General features: G+C 45.0%; 1 protein-coding gene across 1 annotated transcript in view; it reads right to left on the reverse strand.

Moving 5' to 3' along the window:
* LOC126980723 (leucine-rich repeat neuronal protein 2-like) overlaps window positions 1-5,043 on the reverse strand; it is a 170,186-nt gene extending 165,143 nt beyond the window's left edge. The window contains exon 1 of the mRNA XM_050830999.1: window positions 5,002-5,043. The gene's annotated coding sequence lies outside the window, so the exon portion shown is untranslated. The remainder of the gene's footprint in view (window positions 1-5,001) is intronic.
* Between the last annotated feature and the right edge of the window lie 14,796 nt (window positions 5,044-19,839).

Below are 19,839 nucleotides of genomic sequence, written 5' to 3' on the forward strand. Positions count from 1 at the left end.
AAGGGGAGGTGATTTGGGGGAAGGGGGGGTGCTTGTGGGGAGGGGGGTGCTTGTGGGGAGGGGGGTGCTTGGGGGAAGGGGGGTGCTTTGGGGGAGGGGGTAAACGCACACACGAGTTGAATTCCACAAAACGAATTTTGATTTTTGGGGTGAAAACTGTCGAGACGAAAAGCTGCGTTAAGCCGATTTTCTCGGTTTAATTTTGATTTTTGGAGACTAACTTGTCGTGTACAGAGACGGCCCGCCAGCCAGCCAGCCAGCCAGCCAGCCAGTCAGTCAGCCAGCCAGCCAGCCAGTCAGTCAGCCAGCCAGCCAGCCAGCGAGCCAGCCAGCCAGGCAGCCAGCCAGCCAGTCAGCCAGCCAGCCAGTCATTCAGCCAGCCAGCCAGCCAGTCAGTCAGCCAGCCAGCCAGCCAGTCAGTCAGCCAGCCAGCCAGCCAGTCAGCCAGCCAGCCAATCAGTCAGCCAGCAAGCCAGTCAGTCAGCCAGCCAGCCAGCCAGCCAGTCAGTCAGCCAGCCAGCCAATCAGTCAGCCAGCAAGCCAGTCAGTCAGCCAGCCAGCCAGCCAGCCAGCCAGCCAGCCAATCAGTCAGCCAGCAAGCCAGTCAGTCAGCCAGCGAGCCAGCCAGCCAGCCAGCCAGCCAGCCAGTCAGCCAGCCAGCCAATCAGTCAGCCAGCAAGCCAGTCAGTCAGTCAGCCAGCCAGCCAGTCAGTCAGCCAGCCAGCCAGCCAGCCACCCTGCCGGCCTGCTCATTAGCCAGCCAACCAACTAGACAGCCAACCAGCCAGACATACAGACAGATAGACAAAAAGCCAGACAGCCAACCAGCAGGATAAAACTTACCAGCCAGCCAGCCATCAGCCAGCCAGCGAGAGGGAGCCCGACGACACAAAATTCAACAAGAACGTGAAAAGTTTGCATCTTAAATTCCTTTGCATATACAAGTATAATTCTACTGTTTGTATAAGCGACGAGGAAACGCCGGCTGGGAAAAGTTTAATGGAGGCTTGATTCCTTGCCAGTTGTTGTCGTAGAAGTCTGTCTGTCTGTCTGTCTGTCTGTCTGTCTGTCTGTCTCTCTGTCTGTCTGTCTGTCTGTCTCTCTCTCTCTCTCTCTCTCTCTCTCTCTCTCACACACACACACACATACACACCCACGGAAAATACTACTGAATACACTCACGTCATTTTACCCTTCTCACCTTGTCTCCTCCTCCTCCTCCTCCTTCTTAAAACACAACGTCTTCCCTTCCTGTTCATTTACTTCCCTCCTTCCTTACTTCCTTTATTTCTTGGTCACGGTTCTTTTTTCCTTCCATCCCTCCTCTGCCCTCCTCCTCCTCCTCCTCCTCTTCCTCCTGGTCCTCCTCCTCCTCTTCCTACTTAATTTTCCATTATGTTTATTTCTTTCCCTTTTTTTCTAATTTTAATTTTCTATCTTCTCTTTTACCATTCTTCTTTTTTCTTCCTTACTCTCCCTCTTCCCTCTCCTCTTTCTTCTTCTTTACACTCTCCTCTAACTCCTTACCCCTCTTCCTCTCCTCCTCCTCCTCCTTCTCCTCCTCCTCTTCCACACAAACACCATTAGCCTCCTCCTTCTTTTCCTCCTTCTTCTTCTTCTTCCCCCTCCTCCTCCTCCTCTTCCTCCTCCCCTTTCACCCGCTACTTACCGTCCGCAAAATTTCCTTCTCCCTTTTTCCTCCAATTGCTGACGTTTCCTCCCGCCTCTCAACTCCTCACACCTCATTGGCTCCGGCCGTGTTGTCTCCGCGTCTCTCTCTCTCTCTCTCTCTCTCTCTCTCTCTCTCTCTCTCTCTCTCTCTCTCTCTCTCTCTCTCTCTCTCTCTCTCTCTCTCTCAAAAAAGAAAAGTGGGTCCCCAGATCTGTATGCTGCTTGGTCATCACAGTTTTTCTCTTTCTTTTTCTCTCCTCTCCTTTCAACACGATCTCCTCCTCCTCCTCCTCCTCCTCCTCCTCCTCCTCCTCCTCCTCCTCCTCCTTCTCCTCCGACGTCCCGCAGTGATATGCCCTATTTTTTTTTTTTTTTTTTTTGCCTTCTATAATGTTTCTTCTTTTGGGGTAGAGGGACGAGGAGATGGAGGAGAAGGGGAAGGGAGATGACAATGGTAGAAGAGATAGATAAAGAAAATAGATAAAATGGGAGCGGGCTGTCTTGATTTCTACGAGTTTTAGTTTTTGTGAGGGGCTTATTAAGAGAGAGAGAGAGAGAGAGAGAGAGAGAGAGAGAGAGAGAGAGAGAGAGAGAGAGAGAGAGTCTGCTATTGCTACTCATAATAACACTATTAATATATACCAAGTTAAAAATAATAATAATAATAATGGAAAACGAAGAAGAAGAAGAAGGAGGAGGAGGAGGAGGAAGAGATCAGTGACGAAGATACGGTTGCTGGCAGAGGAGGAGGAGGAGGAGGAGGAGGAGGAGGAGGAGGAGGAGGAGGAGATCAAAACAAGAGATACAGTCCCTGCCGAGTGTTGGGGTAATGCTGGAAAACAGGGGGAGCAAGGGGGGGTAGAGGGGGGTAGGGGGGTAGGAGAGGGGGGGGGGGGAGCAGGATATCTGGTGCCATCAAATTTCCTGGTTGAAATAACTCTCACCTTCACTGTCGCCACCTTTCTTTCCTCTTCAACTTTCCTCCTCTTTCATTTTTTTTTCTTTTATTTTTTCATGTATTTTTTTTTATATTTTCGTGCGTATCATCCTCTTGTTGCCCAATTTCAATCTTTTGCTATTTTTCCTTCCTCCTCTCTTTCCTCTTCCTTCGTCTTATTCTCTTTTCCATTTTTATTATTTTTTTAGTGTTATTTTTTGTGTGTTTTCTATCTTTTATCCTTTTTTCTCTTCTCCTTTCTGCTTTTTTTTACTTTTTCTCTTCTTTGCTGTTTTGTTTTTCTACGTTTTTTTTGTGTTATCATTTTCTTTTGTGTTTTCTATCTTTTGTCCTTTTTTCTCTTCTCCTTTCTGCTTTTTTTTTACTTTTTCTCTTCTTTGCTGTTTTGTTTTTCCACGTTGTTTTCTTCCTTTTTCTTTAGTGTTATCCTTTTCTTTTGTGTTTTCTATTTTTTATCCTTTTTTCTCTTCTTCTTTCTGCTTTATTACCGTTTCTCTTCTTTGTTGTTTTCTTATATTTTTTTTTTGTATTACCCAATTATTTTACATTTTCAATTACTTATCTTCTTCCTTTTCTCCGTGTTATTTTTATTATTATTATTATTATTATTTTTTTTTTTTGCATTTTCAATCTCTTATCCTCTCTTATCTTGTCTCTCTCCTCTTATCTCTGCTTTCTGATCCTCTCGCATTCTCCTTTTTTGCGGTTCTTCTTATCTTGGATTCTCTCAATTTGTGAGAGAGAAAACGGTAAAGGATTAGAGGGTCAAATTATCTTACAAAAAAGCAAACGAGACGGATTCAGAAACTTCTCCTGAACCGACTATACAGATCATTACCTCCTCCCTTTCGTATTTCTGGAGGTAAAAAACAAAAGAACGTCACCATCACCACTGCTTCCTCCTCCTCCTCCTCTTCCTTCTCTTCCTCCTCTTCCTTCTCCTCCTGCTCCATCAAATCCATCTCGCCCTTCTACTCGTTCTCTTTAAATATATGTAGTTTTTTCTTTCTTTTTCCTTTCTTTTTTTTCTTTATTTTTCTCTTGACTTTCATTTTCGTCCTCGTCCCAATTCTCCTCCTTCTTTTACTACTACTACTACTACTACTACTACTACTACTGAAACTACTTAATTTTCTTCTACGGATTTGCCCTAAGCCCTCTTACTCCTCCTCTCCTCCTCCTCCTCCTCTTCCTTCTCCTCCTTTGTCGTGTTTTGCGACCATTCATCTTGGCGACGGAGACCCACACAACTACCCCCCCCCCCTCTCTCTCTCTCTCTCTCTCTCTCTCTCTCTCTCTCTCTCTCTCTCTCTCTCTCTCTCTCTCTCTCTCTCTCTCAACAATTGGTCCTCGTCTTGCCCTTTACATTGTGGTTCTCTTTCTTTTCATCCTCTCTTTTCTCAGACAATTTCCGTTTCCGTTCAACCCTCCTCCTCCTCCTCCTCCTCCTCCTCCTCCTCCTCCTCCTCCTCCTCCTCTTCCTGTCCCTTCTCGGTATCCTCCTCCATTCATCATGATTATCACTGGATTTTTCTTTTTTTTTTGCGTTTTTAGTTTTCTTTTCCTTCTTCTTTTTTTCTTTTTCTTCCTCTTCGTCTGCTTTCTTTTCTTCCTCTCAGTTCTATCATTCCCTCTATTCAATTTCTTGATCTGTTTTTATTTCATTCTTTCTTTCTTCTTCTTCTTCTTCTTCTTCTTCTTCCATTCCTTCTCCTCGTTCTTCCCAACAATTTCTTCTTCTCATTTTTCTTTGTCTTCTTCTTATCATTACTTTCATATTCTTCTTTTTCTTCCTCAAGTCTTCCAATACACTCCCAACCACCACCACCACCACCTCCACCTCCTCCTCCTCCTCCTCCTCCTCCTCCTCCTCTTCTTCCCTTTGCTCTTTTCCTTCATTCCCCTTCAGTTATTCCTTTCTGGCGGGGTCTAAGAATCTCTCTCTCTCTCTCTCTCTCTCTCTCTCTCTCTCTCTCTCTCTCTCTCTCTCTCTCTCTCTCTCTCTCTCTCTCTCTCATTTAAACTTTTCGTTCTTGTTTTTTTTTTATCGATTCATGATAACAACAGTTGTGAATATATATTTTCTTTAAAGTATAAGATTTTTCTCTCATTAGAGTATTCTCTCTCTCTCTCTCTCTCTCTCTCTCTCTCTCTCTCTCTCTCTCTCTCTCTCTCTCTCTCTCTCTCTCTCTCTCTCTCTCTCATTCTTTCTTTCTTTTCTTCTTTTTTCCTTCATTCGATCATTATTTTTCTCTCTCGCTCTTTCTTTTTTATTTTTATTTCTCTCTCTCTCTCTCTCTCTCTCTCTCTCTCTCTCTCTCTCTCTCTCTCTCTCTCTCTCTCTCTCTCTCTCTCTCTCTCTCAACACTTACCAAGAGCTCAGTCTGTTTCCGTTCTCTCCTCGCAAAAAGAGTCACTTGGAATTTACCTGGAAAGAAAAGTAGAATGCAATTAGTAAATATATAAACAAAAAAAAATACAATAAGTAAAGTCGCAAGAGCACAGGAAAAGCTGATAAAAAGAGGAAAAAAAAATAAAGAAAAAGTGAGAAAGAAAGAAAGGAAAATGAAGAGTAAGGTTTTGATGCTGTCAGGAAGGAGGAGGAATCAGAGAGGATCTACGGATTGGAGGAGGAGTAGGAAGAGGAGGAGGAGGAAGAGCCTACCTCCACTTTCATCATCATCATCTTCTCCTCCTCCTTCTCTTCTTCCTTCTCCTCCTCCTGCTCTTTCTCTGCCTCGAATACTTCCACTTGTTTCCAGTCGTGCAACTTTTGTGGAATTCGCCGCGAGAGAAAGAAAGACGGAAGGAAAGGAGAATGGAAGAGAGGAGAGGAGAGAGGAGTATAGAAAATATGGAGAGGAAAGGAGAGGAGAAGTGAGAAAAATGAAGAATGATGAGAAAGGAGATGAAGTTTGGAGTGAGACAGGCTTTGAGAAGATAAGGAAAAGAAATACAAGTAAAGAGATAAGAGAGTGTGAGATGATGTTTAAAGAAGACGAGGAAGAAAAAAAAAAGGCGTGGAGAGGAACTGAAAGAAAAAAAAAGATAAAACAGAAAGGAAGCGATTGGGAAGGAGGAAAGAAAGAGTGGAATGGAAAAGAGGATAGGAGCAAAGAGTAGAAGGGATCAAAAAGGAGAGAGGGAGAAATAAAGGAATAAAGTGGAAGGGGACGAAGGGAGAGATGAGAAGGAAAGGGAGGAAAGGGGGAAAAGATTGCTGTGTGTGTGTGTGTGTGTGTGTGTGTGTGTGTGTGTGTGTGTGTGTGTGTGTGTGTGTGTGTACTTAATTTTCTTTATATATTTTTTTCTTCTTCCTTTTAAAATTGTGTGTGTGTGTGTGTGTGTGTGTGTGTGTGTGTGTGTGTGTGTGTGTGTGTGTGTGTGTGTGTGTGTGTGTGTGTGTGTGTGTGTACTTAATTTTCTTTATATATTTTTCTCTTCTTCCTTTTCAACGTCCCTTGCCTTTTTAGAGCGTGTGTGTGTGTGTGTGTGTGTGTGTGTGTGTGTGTGTGTGTGTGTGTGTGTGTGTGTGTGTGTGTGTGTGTGTGTGTGTGTGTGTGTGTGTGTGTGTGTGTGTGTGTGTGTGTGTGTGTGTGTGTGTGTGTGTGTGTGTGTGTTTCAGTCTCCTAATTTTTCCGGGATTTAAAGTTTCTCAGGAAGTTAAGTCACCTGAGGATTTCTCTTCTTTTCTCTTCTCTCGTAACTTTATTTCTCTTTTCCTCTGCTTTCTCTTATCCCCCTTTTCCTCTTCTTTCCTCCTCCTCCTCCTCTTCCTTTTTTTCCAGCTTTCTGTTCCCCGTCTCATTTATTTGCCTCTCGCTGTCACTTTCCCTCATTTATTTTTAGGTTTTCTTGTCTTTTTTTTGCGTTGATTTGATATCCTCGTGATTTTTCTTTCTTTCTCCTTTTCTTTGATTTTTGCTGCAAACTCCGCGACGGAAAAGTTAAGATAAATAGATTTGCCTTATGTTCCTAGTTTCCCCCTTCCTCCCTCTCCTCCTCCTCCTTTCCCTTCTCTCCTTCCTCCTTCTCTTTTCTTTCCTTCCTCTCTCTTTCTCCACAATTTTCATAACCTTTTCTATTTCTCTGTTCAACTCTTTTCTCTTCTTCCATCCCTCTTTCTCTCTCTCTCTCTCTCTCTCTCTCTCTCTCTCTCTCTCTCTCTCTCTCTCTCTCTCTCTCTCTCCATAATTTCCCTAAGCTACTAACCATTTCCCTTCCCATCTCTCTTTCCCTTCCCTCATTAATCCCTCTCTTTTCTTTCTCTCCACAATTTCCCTTGTCTTTCCTATTTTCTTTCCTCCATTACTCTTCTCTTCCTTCTTTCCCTTTCTTCCTTTCTGCTGGCTTTCTTTCATTCCACAATCCCCTTACGTTTTCTACTTTCTATCCTCAGCTACTTTCTTCTTTTCCCCTATTCCTTCCTTCCTCCCACAATTTTTTCCATTCCTGCTCTTCTTCTTTATTTCATTCTTCCCTTTACTTACTTATCATCAATCTTTTCTTTCCTCCTCCAATTCCTTGTTTTCTCTCAGTCTCTATCTTTCCCCTTTCTTCCCATTTTCCCTTTTTCTATTCCCTATTTATCTCCCTCCCTGTCATTCTTTCCTTCTCACTTTCATTTCCTTGGCTCCCCTCCCTTCCTCCATTTCCTTATCTCCCCTCCATCTCCATCCCTCCTTCCTCCGTGTTCCTTCCCTTCTGTTACAAATGTCTCTTCATCACTTCTATTATATCTTCTTCTCTCCCTTTATCGACCTCACCCATTTCCCTTTCTCTTCTTATTTTTCTTCTCCTCCCTTTTCTCTCTATTAAGTACCAAACGTTTCCTTCTATTCCCCTCTCCTCTGTCTCTTTATATTCTATTTTTATCTTCCCTCTCACCTCCTACTCTTTCTCCTATTCCTACTCCTGTTCTTTTATTCCCCTTGCTGCTATTCCCTTATTCGCTATTCGGTGTCTTCAATCATCGTTCAATTCCTTCTTTCTCTACTTCTCTCACTCTCTTGCTCTTCTTCCACTCTCTCTCTCCCATTCCTTTGTTCATCTTCCCTCTCACGCACGCCTCCTCCTTCTCTTGGTTCGTTTCTCTCTCTCCTATTCCTTCCTTCGCAGTTTCCTATCTTCATTCCTCTTTCCATTCTTTCTTTCTCTACTTCTCTCCCTCCCTCTCTCTCTCTCTCTCTCCTTCCTTCCCTGTTTCCCTATCCTATTCTCTTTCCCAAATCCTTCCAGACCTTTTCTCCCTCCGTATCTCTCTCTCTCTCTCTCTCTCTCTCTCTCTCTCTCTCTCTCTCTCTCTCTCTCTCTCTCTCTCTCTCTCTCTCTCTCTCTCTCTCTCTCTCTCTCTCTCTCTCTCTCTCTCTCTCTTCCACACACTGAGAAAAGAATGTTCCTCCCTCAGAGCATTCGATTTTGTGTGTATATTGGTGTGTGTGTGTGTGTGTGTGTGTGTGTGTGTGTGTGTGTGTGTGTGTGTGTGTGTGTGTGTGTGTGTGTGTGTGTGTGTGTGTGCAAATAATAACGGACAGGTGAGTGACAGACAGGCAGGTAAGGAGTCAGATTGCCTCACACACACACACACACACACACACACACACACACACACACACACACGAAAAAAAAAAAACGGTTCTCAGTGATTGTGCATTCCTGTGTGCGTGTGTGAAAGTGAGAGTGAGCATGACTGTATTATCGTGTGCGTGTATGTGCGTGCGTGTGTGTGTGCGTGTTGGAGGAGTAGCTAATGAAAGGGAAGAGGAGGGGCAAGAGGACGAAGAGGAGGACGAGGGAGTAGTGAAATAATGATATAAGAGGGGAAAGAGGAAAAGGAAGGTTAGGAGAAGAAGAGAAAGAGGAATAAGGAAGAGAAAGTGGAGGAAAACATGAGAAAAAGGAACAAGAAGGAGGAAGAAGAAAAAGAGGAGGAGGAAGAAGAGGAAGAGGAAGAGGAGGAGGAGGAAGACGAGGAAGAGGAAGAGGAAGAGGGATACACAAATTTGCCCTTCGCTGTCAACGTCGCCGAAGCCGTGATGAACCGACTCCCTTGTGACGTTTATTGGCGGAGGAATGAGGGAGGGAGGGAGGGAGAGAGAGAGAGAGAGAGAGAGAGAGAGAGAGGGAGGGAGAAGGAGAGGTGACGGTGGAAGTCATGTCAGCCCGTCGGGTGCAGGGAAGGAAAGAGTTAGCTTGTAAGGGATGGAAGAAGCAGGAAATTAGGGATGGAAAGAAGGAATGAAGGAGAAGAATGAAGGAATAAAGAAATAAATAATAGCAAAGAGAAAAAATAAGAAGACTGGACGAGAAAAAGGGGAAGGAAGGGATGGAGGGGAAGAAGAGAAGAGGAAGAATGGAAGGAAAGAATGGAGGGGAAAGAGAGGAAGAGAAAGAATGGAGGGGAAAGAGAGGAAGAGGGAGAATGGATGAAAGGATGGAGGGGAAAAGAGAGGAAGAGAAAGAATGGAAGGAAGGGATGGAGGGGAAGAAAAGAGGAAGAGAGAGAATGGAAGGAAGGGATGGAAGGGAAGAAGAGAGAAAGAGAAAAAATGTAAGGAAAGGATGGAGGGGGAAAAAAGAGGAAGAGGGAGAATGGAAGGAAAGGATGGAGGGGAATAAGAGAGGAAAAGAAAGAATGTAAAGAAGGAAGAGGTGGTGGAAGGGAGAAAGTAGGGGAGGGGAAGAAAAGCTGTAAGGGAGAAAGAATGGAAGGGTATGAAGGGGTAGGAAAGGGAGAGAAAAAAAAAGACAAGAAATGGAGAGGTAATAGAGGGGAAGGGAGGAGAGGGAGAGAAAGGGAAGGGATCAGAGAGAGAGAGAGAGAGAGAGAGAGTACTGTGGATCACGGGAAAGGGAGAGGTGGAAAGTGAGAGACTCCGGACTCTCTCTCTCTCTCTCTCTCTCTCTCTCTCTCTCTCTCTCTCTCTGCCAGTTCCTATATTCGTATATTTCCGTATCTCCTTTACAGTTCATTTATTTTTAGTGGCATTTTTTGTTTATCGGCAGTGGCGCTCTCTCTCTCTCTCTCTCTCTCTCTCTCTCTCTCTCTCTCTCTCTCTCTCTCTCTCTCTCTCTCTCTCTCTCTCTCTCTCTCTCTCTCTCTCAAATGTGTTTCATATATATACTTTATTATTCAATGACTTAGTTTTCCTGAAATTCATCTTTTTTTTTATCAATTTCGTTATTAATATATTTTCTATTTTCTTTCTCCCCATGTTATCCTCCTTTTCTTCCTCCTCCTCCCCTCCTCAAAAAATGCCCCTCACGCCTCCCCTTCCTTCCTCAACCACAAAAAACGCTTCCTGATAACACACACACACACACACACACACACACACACACACACACACACACACACACACACGGCTGGATGCACCCCTCAGTATGATAAGTCACATCCACACATCCGGAGAAGGGGTTCCTAACTTGTGTTTTTTCCTGTTTCATATTTTTAATTATATAATCTCTCTCTCTCTCTCTCTCTCTCTCTCTCTCTCTCTCTCTCTCTCTCTCTCTCTCTCTCTCTGTTTGAATATGAGTTGAGTGTTGGTTCACGTGTCTCACCGGAGTATTTCCTGTATGAACGGACGGTAAGATGAAGCCTTGCCCTTTACCCTGGTAGCTTTTCCTTTCTTGTAGTGATGGAGTGCGCATCGCTCTAGTAAGTTCCTGTGGCAGAGTCGTGAGCCGTGGTTGTGTTTATTGCCCTGGTTGTCGTTATTGCGGTCATAAAGTCAACTTCCTGGTGTGTTAACGATTCCTAATTCACAGTTATTAGCTCATAAATGGGATTGTTGTTTTTCCAGTTGTTGGACTACCCATTCCAGTCCTTGGCACCTAATCTACTTTTCCTTCTTGGGCCTAACAGGAGTCCTGGTCCCATTTCCTGAATCCAAACCGATGATCCAGTTTCATTATCAATGCAAGCTGACCTGATGGAGCAAAGGAACATCGGCGCTCTGCTGAAGTTGGCAACACTGTCTGTGAAGTCGTGTTCGCTGTGTCCTGCCAGCTGTGGCCTGTCAGATGTGTCCTGTTCCGGACTTCAAAGTAATGTAGCCTTGTCCTGCCGGCAGTGTCGAATCAACCGTGCTTCCTTGGAGCGTCAGCCAGAGTTAGGGTCGGCTGTGACCGGTCAGCTGTGTGCCCTGACTCCTCGTGCCAGCCAATGCTTCCCAGGACTATTCAGAGTACCTGGCGAGACACTCTGCACCCTTTGTCTGCTGGAGTACATTGTTTTTCTGTTGTTTACTTGCGTGTCAGTGTGGAAGTCCGTGCCGTGATCATGTGAGTGTGTCTTGTTTATTGTTAGTAGTAAAGTTGTTCACATAGTTTATAAGTCCTGCAGTAGCGAAGGGAGGGAGGGAGTGACAAAGGAGGGATGAGAAAGGTAAAAGATGGAGGGACTGGGAAAACTAAGGAAGAAAAGATGTAAAACTCGGGGTTAAGAGGGAAGGAAGGAAGGTAGGAATGGAGATAGATGAAGGGGATAAAAAGTAAAAGAGGGCAAGGAAGATGAAAATAAAGAAGGAAGATGACAAGGGAGGAAAAAATAATAATACCATAAAAAGTATGAGAGAGGAAAGAGCAGGGGAGCAGAGATAAATGAGACAATAAACAGGAATGGATGAATGAAGGAGAAAAGGAAGAGAGATAAAAATGAAGGAGGAGATTAGAGTTACAGGAGGTGGAAAATTATACCAATGACATAAATTACAGAAGAGAGAGAGAGAGAGAGAGAGAGAGAGAGAGAGAGAGAGAGAGAGAGAGAGAGAGGAAAAGGAAAAAAACACGAGGGTAAGTGAGAGAGATGAGACGATAAATAACAGGAGGGAGAGGAAAGAAGAGGAGGAATGGAAAATCCGCGAAACCTGTAAAGTTGAAGTTATCGAATACGAGTGAGGCGTGAGTAATGAACGATAATGGAAGTGAATGGCCTCTGACTGAAAAAAAATATACATGCAGGGAAACTTGTGTGAAAGAGAAAACCAAAAAAATGGACTAGACAGCATAGCAACAAAATAAAAAGAAAAAAGGAAAAACAGAAAAGGAAAAAGATGAAAAGTAAAATAAGGAAAAAACAATGGAGGATAACAATAATAAAGATGAAAAGAAAAGTATAGCAATGATATATTAAAAAAAAGAAAGAGCGATAGAAAAGAAGAAACAGAACAAAGCAATAATGTAGAAGAAGCAAAACGACAGCAATTAAGAAAAAAAGAAGCTAAACTAGAAAAATAGCAACTAATAATAATAATAATAATAATAATAATAATAATAATAATAATAATAATAATAATAATCAGAAGAAGAAGAAGGAGAAAAAAAAGAAAAAGAAGTAACAGAAGAAGATAATAACAACAGTAATGTCGTAAAATATCGCATTACACTTCTCCGCCATTACCCGCCTCGCCTCAGAGCTCGCGACAAACTCCACGGTCTCGTTCTGCCACGTTTCACTATCTATCCAATTTTTTTTCCTGATAATATATATAATCACTATGAGAAGAGCTTACAGCGCATGAAGCCTTCGAGTGACACCCTTGCCCCCTCGTCTGTAGTGGGTGTGAATCCCTTACACGAAACACAGGCCAACCACCACCACCACAAATACCACATTACAAAACTACTACTGCTATATCTACTACCTCTACAACTACTGCTACTATTACCCTTACTATTACTATCACCACCACCACCATTACTTCCACAACGAGCAACAAAACTCCCAACGAGACACACAAAGGCAGTTAATGACCTCCAAGTCCCCGTGCAGTCCCCACCCAATTCGAATACAATCCCCTCCTGGCGTCCGAGTCTTCTTCTCTTACAAACATTTTCCCGTTCCCAGCCCCTCCTTCCTATTCCTACTTCCCCGTTATTCTTTCATTTCCAACCCCGTTCTTGCCCCTTTCTCTTCAGGTTCCTTTCGCGTTCCCAGCTTTTCCTTTTCTCCTTGCCATCTTCCCGTTAGTCTTTCATTTCCAACCACGCTCTAGCCCCTTGCTCTCCCAGTACTTTTCCTTTTCCTATCCCTTCCTTTCTTCCCATCCTTTCTACTTGCCATCTTTCCGTCAGTCTTTCATTTCCTACCCCGCTCTCGCCCCTTGCTCTCCCAGTACTTTCCCTTTCCTATCCCTTCCTTTCTTCCCATCTCCCCGTCACTCTTTCATATCCAACCTCGTTCTAGCCTCTCCCCATTTTCATCAGTATCCGCCTAACATCCCATAACTATACCATTTCCCTTTCCTTGGCTTCTTCTTCTTTCCTTAGTCACCCTTTACAAGTCTCAGCTCACTTTTCGTCCCTTTACCATTTCCCTCTCCTTGGCTCGTTTTGTTCTCCCCTCAGCAACCCTTACTCTCCTCAGCACACTACCCATTCCTATAGCATTTCTCTTTCCCTGGCTCGTCTATATAGTTCTTCCCTTAGCGACCCCTTATTATCCTAAACTCATTTCTCTTTCCTTTCTCCTTTAGTCACTACGCCATCCCTATCTATTCTCCCCACAGAGTTATATACCTCTGTGATTCTCCCTTACCCCCGATCCGCCCCCGTACCCCACTCACCCCCTGCCCCGCTCCCCTTTAATCCCCCCGTCCCTTCCCCGCCCAAAAGCAGAGTTGTGCAAGTCGCCGGAGGGGAAAAAAGTCTGGGAAATGAAACAACACAGGAGGTCAGGCGGGGGTTGACGCTACCACCACCAATAAAGCCAGTGCTCTCTCTCTCTCTCTCTCTCTCTCTCTCTCTCTCTCTCTCTCTCTCTCTCTCTCTCTCTCTCTCTCTCTCTCTCTCGTACCTTCTCCTCCTTCTCCTCCTCTCTTCCTTCCTTCTCCCTGTAAAATGTCACCTTTGTTCACGACAGAAAAATGTCTTAAAAGCACATTAAGGACGCGTAGAGAAATAGTCAACGTTTTTTTGTGAGCCGTCTGTCCACCCGACCGCAGAAATGAGAGAGAGAGAGAGAGAGAGAGAGAGAGAGAGAGAGAGAGAGAGAGAGAGAGAGAGAGAGAGAGAGAGAGAGAGAGAGAGAGAGAAAATAGGTTGTTGACATTAGAACCTGCAAATCGAGGTCACGCAATGCAAATAAAAACACAAGGAAATAAAAACGCGGAAACACACAAACGCACACACACAAAAGAAAAGGACAGAGAAGCCATGAGAGAAAATGTCAGGAATTTCCTTTTTTACTCCTTTTTTTCTCTACTTTGTTTCTTTTAATATTTTTTTCTCTTCCAGTCGTCATAGTTTTCCTTTTGACAAGCTAAGCATTCCCCTTTTTTTCCCTTTTTTTCATTCTGTCTTTTCCTATTATATTTTCTCCTCCTCTCTTTTTCTCAATTTTGTTTCTTGGTATATTTTCCCCTCCTTTCTTTCTCCCTATTTTGTTTCTTGGTATATTTTCCCCTCCTTTCTTTCTCCCTATTTTGTTTCTTGGTATATTTTCCCCTCCTTTCTTTCGCCCTATTTTATTTCTTGGTATATTTTCTCCTCCTTTCTTTTTCTCTCTTTCTTTTCCGGGTATATTTTCTCCTCCTTTCTCTCTCCCTATTTCATTTCTTGGTATATTTTCTCCTCCTTTCTTTCTCTCAAATTTCCTGCTTTCAATATTTTTCCTTCTTTTCATGGCTGTCCTTTTGGCCGGTTAACTATTTTCCTTTTTTTCCCTTCGCATTTTCTTTATTTTCTTGGTTTATTTTCTCGTCTCCTCGACCTCGCGGCTGGCTGGTTCACTCGACAACAAAAATGAGAGGAAAAAAGAGCAATGCTGCATGTAATGAACATTTAAAATTCCTATTCATCTCTGTCGAGCCTTCATTTGTGTTCTTTTGTGACGGGAAAGAGAGAGTTAGTGAAAGAGAGTGAGTGAGCGAGTGAGAGATAGAGAGGGGGACGGAGTATAATAGCGAGGATTCTTTTTTTTTTCTCTCTTTTCGAGGCAGTGGACTTCATCGCTTCGTGGACTAATAATAAGGACGAAAATGAGCTTTCTCTTATTCATTTACGATCCTCAACGAGACGTCTTTCTCATCATACGCGCTTGTGATTTACCTCGTTTCTTTCTCTCATCTATCAAAGGTTGTGTTTTTCCCCCATCTCTCTCTCTCTCTCTCTCTCTCTCTCTCTCTCTCTCTCTCTCTCTCTCTCTCTCTCTCTCTCTCTCTCTCTCTCTCTCTCTCTCTCTCATTCATTTATTTTTTCTTTCTTTCTTTCTTTGTTTCCTTCGCTCTCTTTCTTTCCTTTCTTTCTTTCTTTCTTTCTTTCTTTCTTTCTTTCTTTCTCTCTCTCTCTCTCTCTCTCTCTCTCTCTCTCTCTCTCTCTCTCTCTCTCTCTCTCTTTCTTTCTTTCTTTCTTTCTTTCTTTCTTTCTTTCTCTCTCTCTCTCTCTCTCTCTCTCTCTCTCTCTCTCTCTCTCTCTCTCTCTCTCTCTCTCTCTCTCTCTCTCTCCTTGACTTCTTTCCTTTTGATTCGTATCTGTATTATTGTTTCTTACTTCCCTCCGACATTGTATTCTCTCCCCGCGAGGAAGGAAAGAGAGAGCGAGGCAGGAGTATAAACCCATGCAATTTCAGAGCTGCGTTTTCTTCTTTTATTGTTTCATGGAAAAATAGGAGCTCATTAACCTCCACCTCCTCCTCACCTCCACTTGGCCCCTCTCCTTCACCGCCATTTCCTCTCACCAGTTTTTCCCCTTCCTTGATGTGTGTAATTGTTCATTCCCTTCCTTTGTTCCTCGCCACAGGACATAAACAGTATATCTTCCAGTTCCGCCGCGACACATCAAACTGTCGACCCTCTCGCCAGTCTCCAATCCATAACATATTCTTCAGTCCATCTCCTTGACAGTTTCAAAGCCCTGACCCAATCCCTCAGTCCACCTAGTCAGTATCAAATCCCTCATCCTTGCACTAGTCCATCCTCTATCCAGTCTTAATTTCAGTCCATCTCCTAGACAGTTATAAAGTCCTGCCCCCATCCACCAGTCCACCTCCTAATCAGTTTCAAATCCCTCATCCTTGCACCAGTCCATTCTCTATCCATACTCATACCTCATACCTACCAACATACCTCCTATCCAGTCTAAGATCGCTGGCTCCGTATTTTCAGACACGTTCGGTTCTCACACCAAATATTTTCAAAGTCTGGTTACCATGAGTGTTTTCACGTTCATGGTTCAGAAGCCTTATCAAATTATCCCTACTCATAAAACTACCCATAGAAATTTCACCACAACCTGTACCAAAGCCTTATCAATTGTGGGCGTGTAAGCCTTGAAATGTTTGAGAATGCTGGCCTTGGTTTATTCCCTAATTCGTTCATTCCCTTTCCCCACATTTCCTGTCCGTACCTGTCGCAGAGTTTTCCATATTCCTAACCCTAGATCAGTCCTATAGCCAGTCTCAAATCCCTGGTTCTATCCTTATCCTTAACCCGTTCCTTCCCACTCTCCCCACTTCGCGTCCATATCTGTCTAAGTAATCTCCACATCCATGACCTATTGACCAGCCCACCCTCTATCCACTCTGATATCCCTTGTCAACGTTGCCAGATTGTCGTTCTCAGCCGCTTATATTTCCCGACTTCCTACCCCAAAACCGTCTTCTGGACTCCAATAACGAAACTCATTTATTGTTACCGTTAAAAGAGTTAGATCCTGATGTTTCTTGGCAATAGTTAGGCGTCAGACACCGGTAAATACTATGCTCTGAGTACGATAATCTGGCAACGGTGTCATTTGTCTTATCCATATTCCCTAACACGTTCCATCCCTTTTCAATTCAGTTTGTTGTTCATACCCATCCCAGTACTCCTCATGTCTCTGACCCGGTTCTAATATCCCAGCTCCACTCCATCCACAATCTTAGCTCATCTCCAGCCTTGATCTCTACCTCCTTGGCTAATGTCTGTACCTGTCCCTAGCATTCCTTCACACCCCAGACCTTCCCTTGCACTCGTCCATAACCTCAGCTATTGTCTCTGCTTTCCCTAAACTCAGTATCAGAAAGTCCTGCTCCACCTCTTACCTCAATGCTCGCTTTAGCTCCATTCTTAGCTTCGGACCCAGCCCCCCTAGCCCTTCCCCCCAGCCCGGCAGTCCCCAGGGGCGGCGGGTCCAGCAGTCATTACGCGCCTGCCTGGCTACGGCCCGCGGGGGAAACACACCTAAATAAGAGTGAAGCAATCTAACTTGGGCAAAAAGTTGAATGAAGATGAGGATTGAATACTTGTCAAAAGTTTGCTGCGCGCTTGCTTTTTTCATTCTCTCTCTCTCTCTCTCTCTCTCTCTCTCTCTCTCTCTCTCTCTCTCTCTCTCTCTCTCTCTCTCTCTCATTTCCATGCTTAACCCTCTCTGTGTGTCTCTGTCTGTCTGTCTGTCTGTCTGTCTGTCTGTCTGTCTGTCTGTCTGTCTGTCTGTCTGTCTGTCTGTCTGTCTGTCTGTCTGTCTGTCTGTCTGTCTGTCTGTCTGTCTGTCTGTCTCTCTCTCTCTCTCTCTCTCTCTCTCTCTCTCTCTCTCTCTCTCTCTCTCTCTCTCCTATTTCCATACTTAACCCCCTCTCTCTCTCTCTCTCTCTCTCTCCTTCCATCTCTATCTCTATGTCTCTCTGACGCATCGATGTCTTCCCTCAGAGGAGGCTTCGCTTCACTTCCCAGGAGGAGGAGGAGGAGGAGGAGGAGTCACGCTTTACTCCCCTTTAAACTCTGCAATGCGGGCCGCTTTCCCCCCCCTCCCCCCCCTTCTCCTTCGCTCCCTACTCGTGGGGACACCAATTTTTCCTCCTCGTGGGGACACCGCATCTTGGGGGGACAGGGGGGGGTGGGGAGGAGGAGGAAAGGGAAGGGAAGGGAAGGGAAGGGAAGGGAAGGGAAGGGAAGGGAAGGGGAGGGAAGGGAAGAGAAGGGAAGGGAAGGGAAGGGAAGGGAATGAAATGGAATGGAATGGAATGGAATGGAATGAAATGGAATGGAATGGAATGGAATATAATGAAATTGAAGGTAAGGGAAAGAAAGAGATATGCAGACCAGAAAATGAGAGCTGGAAGCGAGAGGAAACAAAGAGCAAAATACTAAAGGGGAGGAAAAAGAAGGGAGAGAATAGGTAGAGCAAAATGAAGCAAACAGGGAAGTAAAGGGAAAAAACGGGAGAGGGAAGAGGAAAGAAAGGAATGGAAAGGAAGCGAGGGGAAGGGAAAATAAGGTTAAGAAGGGATAGAAGGGACGGCGAAAGAGGAAGGGAGATTATCGTTAGAGGAGAAAGGGGGCCAAGAAAGAAGGTAAAGTGGAGATAGCAAGATGGAATAGGGTGCAGAATAGGTGGAGGAAGTGGATGAGAATGAGCAAAGAGGGTTAGGAAAAGGGAAGAGGAATGGGTGGAAGCGGTTACACGAATGGAGGGGAGTAAGGAGATGAGAGGAGAGAGAAGGTCGAGTGGAATAGAGATGGTGGATTATGAAAATAGGAAAGAGTTGAAATGGGGAGAGAAACGTGAATTAGAGTTTAAGTGGTAACCGAAAAAAAAGCAGAAAGGTGGAAAATGGAGGGAAAAGGAGTAGAAATTAGGAAGGTGGAGGATCAGGAAAAGAAAGAAACTAGTGGAGAGAAATGGTATAGATAGATAGATAGATAGATAGACATAGATAGACAGACAGGCAGAGAAACGTGAATTAGAGTTTAAGTGGTAACCGAAAAAAAGCAGAAAGGTGGAAAATGGAAGAAAAAGGAGTAAAACAGAAATTAGGAAGGTGGAGGATAAGGAAAAGAAAAAAAATTATGGAGAGAAATGGCAGAAAAATAGACAGAGAGATAGATAGATAGATAGATAGATAGATAGATAGACAGAGATAGACAGCCAGACAGACACACGCAATGAAGTAAAGAGCTGCAGTAGTATTTTTCGCGGGAGCCATCTAACCTGTCACTTTTTTTTCGCTGCCAAACGAGGGGAGACGAGCTAAACGAGGGGACGAGGCGCACGTGACGAGGGGGGGAGGGGGGAGGAGGAGGGAGGGAGAGGGGAAGGTGACAGGGGGAGGGTAACGGCAGAGGTAGGTAGGTGGGCAAGGAGGAAGGGAGAGAAGATGGAGAGGGGAAGGGGAAGGGAGGAGGGAAGAGAGAGAAAGTGGACGCGGCGCAGAGACAGGGAGGGAAGGGAGGAAGGTGGAGGGAAGAGGGGAGGTAAGGTGAGGGGAGGAGGGTAGAGAGTGGAAGCGGCTTAGAGTTAGGGAGGAGGGAAGGAGGAAGGGAGAGAGGGGAAGGTGAGGGGAGGAAGGCAGTGAGGGTGTCGCGGCGCAGAGGTAGGCTGGGTAGGGAGGAAGAGAGGGAGGAAGGTCGGGGGGAGGAGGGAAAGAGATAGGGGGGGAAAGGGAGAGAGGGGAAGGCGAGGGAAGGCAGGCAGTGAGAGTGGACCCGGCGCAGAGGTAGGCTGGGTAGGGAGGAAGAGAGGAAAGGGAGGAAGGTCGGGGGTAGGAGGGAAAGAGAGGGGGGGAAAAGGGAGAGTGTCGCAGTCCAACACACTCACCTGGACACGGTAATCAAGGTGAGTTCACAGGTAACGCAACACGAATGCTCTAACGTACCTCGGACATGCATACACAGGCGGGGGAAAGGGAGGAGGAGAAGGAGGAGGAAAAGGAGGAGGAGTGTGGAGGAGGTGGAGGGTGAACTATTGTATGCGGAAGAGGAATGAGGGAAGAGGTTACAGAGGAGGAGGAGGAGGAGGAGGAATAACAGGAGGAGGAGGAGGAGGAGGAGGAGGAGGAGGAAGGGGAGGAGTGTGGAGGAGGTGGAAGGTGGACTAGTGTATGAGGAAGAGGAATGAGGGAAGAGGTTACAGAGGAGGAGGAGGAGGAGGAGGAGGAATAACAGGAAGAGGTAGAAAAGAAAATAAGAGCTGGAAAGTGTAGTGAGGAAAATGGATGAATGAGGAAAATCTTTATTTCAGAAAGGGGGAGAGGGCGGGGAGAGGGAGAGAGGGAGGGTGTGAGTGGTAAGGGGTTAGAGAGGAAGGGAAGGGAGTGAGGAGGAATGCAGTGGTTTGGGAAAGAGGGAGGAAGAGGTAGGTGGGGTTGGTTAAGGTAAGGGAGTGAGGAGGAGGAAGAGGGAATGAGTGGGGAGGAAAAAGGGGAGAGAGGGGAGAGGAAATGCTTCAGGGAGGACAAGGATGAGGGAGAACAGGAAGGGGGAAGGACAAGGATGAGGGAGAGCAGGAACGGG

Source organism: Eriocheir sinensis, chromosome 45 (genome assembly GCF_024679095.1).
Source record: "Eriocheir sinensis breed Jianghai 21 chromosome 45, ASM2467909v1, whole genome shotgun sequence".
In the NCBI taxonomy this organism is placed as follows: domain Eukaryota; kingdom Metazoa; phylum Arthropoda; class Malacostraca; order Decapoda; family Varunidae; genus Eriocheir; species Eriocheir sinensis.